Consider the following 1993-nt stretch of genomic DNA (forward strand, 5'->3'; position numbering starts at 1 on the left):
CTGAATCTATCTGCAGCTTGCAAAATCATACCCCTGCTAGAGTAGGAGGCAAGTCGTAGTTAGCCTCTAGAGACAATCTGTACCAGCTCCATATCCCACACCCAGGATTAAAATGAAACCATATTTCCACAGTAATTCTGTGTTTTTCAAAGAAACCAAAATTCTTGATAAAGAGCAGCCACCGCACATTTCTGATGTCATGTGTCAGTCACCCTGGTGGATAATACTCTCAAACTGTGAGTCAAAATAAGTTCCTGCTTCCCTAAATTGTTTTTGGCGAGTACTTTGTCACAGCAATGTAAAAAGTAACTAACATACTAGGTGGATTAATTTTAAAAAAAAATTACTATTTTGTGAGTTCACATTTTGCATTCAAGGTGTTATCAGAGACATAATTTCTGAAAGCTCTAAGACAACGTTTTCTTTTGCCTCTTTTAGATTCTAGTGTTTACTGTGCTGCCAGTCCATGGTATTTCTAAGCTTGCTGATGCATCATTTCCTCTGTTACCTTGTTATTTTGGAAGTGCTAGGAATAGAATCAAGGACCCTGAGCACAAGCACCCTCTCAGTTCAAGCTTCATTTTGAGTTCTTATCCCTTCAGTGTTTGCTTCTGTCTTGACATTGTATTCTCTTTTGTGTATGTTTGTATGCCCATATATTTTCCTTTGGATGAGAATATCATTCACTGGACTAAGAGCTATTCTAGCAGGTGTCTAAGTTGATTACTACTTTCCAATAGAAGCACACTTACAGGGTTTGAGCAGATGTGAACTCATAGGAGCTTCACATTTCCCAGAAAGAATAATGATACCTATGTTGAAGAGTATAAAATGCTAATTGGCCGACACAAGCTTCTCAATTGTGGAGAACTGGAATGTTTCAGACTCAAAGACAGAATCTTCTTAATCTGTCTCTTGGACCCTTAATAACTACCTAGTGCCAACCGTTTGTATCTAGCCCAATTTATATCAACTACCAAATAAAACCATTGGAATGAATTTATTTGACAGACCACTAGGTTTAACCAACCCAAAAGCTAAGAATGTAACTATGTAATTATTTAACACCTGAAAAACACAGTAACATTTTTCTGGGTTTGATGCAACCTGACTGTACAATGCTTACTTCAATGTATTTGGTAAATACCTTGGTTTCTGGTTTCTTTTGTTTACTAACTGAGATGGTGTACACAAATATTTCTGTGTTGGTACATGTTATTTGGTAATACCTGCATCTGTATTCTCAGGTAATAGTCATTCATATTTGGCCCAGAGTAAATTGACTCTTAATCCTTTTGAGCTAAGAAAATGTGTTTTGTACTAAGGAAACACTACTACATAGCAATTCTGGAACATCATGGAGTTGAATTGGGTAGAATGGAAACCTGTTGATATTGTAAAAATAACCTTCTGTGTTTCGCTTGGGATACCTAGCCCTTCTCAAGAAATGGTACTGTTGTTAAGATTCTAGAGTGATCTGTAGCATTTGTCTAATCTTAAAATAATTAAATAATGTTGTAGATCTCGTTACCATCTGGGTATCTTGATTATGATTGTTTGTTGTTTCTGCCAGGTAAAGAAGTAAAAGGCCTATCTGTCCCTGCAACCATTGGAGAGCAACAGCCATGTCCCTGTGTCTCTACCCCATGGATGCAGGCCCCAACAAAGGCCACAAGGTGACAAAGAATATCAGTAAACCAAAGTAGAGCTAGCACTGCAGACATCTCAGTAAGTACACAGATTTTGTGTGGGACATGATCCCTGTGCAGTGGAGCTGCTCAAGGTGTCCAAGGACAAGCAAGTGCTCAAGTTTAATAAGAAGAGGGTGTGCACATACATGTGCTCAAAGAAGTGGGAGAGATGAACAATGTGTTGGTAGCGATGAGGAAGGCAACGGCCAAGAAGACTGATGACCCCTCCCCAAATAAACATTTGTGCAGAGAAGAAGAAGAAGAAGAAGAAGAAGAAGAAGAAGAAGAAGAAGAAGAAGAAG

General features: G+C 38.4%; 1 pseudogene; it reads left to right on the forward strand.

The window, feature by feature from the left end:
- Positions 1–1625: 1625 nt before the first annotated feature.
- Positions 1626–1993, forward strand: part of LOC110314420 — a 21955-nt pseudogene continuing 21587 nt past the window's right edge.

The sequence above is a fragment of the Mus pahari genome, chromosome X, assembly GCF_900095145.1.
Source record: "Mus pahari chromosome X, PAHARI_EIJ_v1.1, whole genome shotgun sequence".
Taxonomy (NCBI): Eukaryota; Metazoa; Chordata; class Mammalia; order Rodentia; family Muridae; genus Mus; species Mus pahari.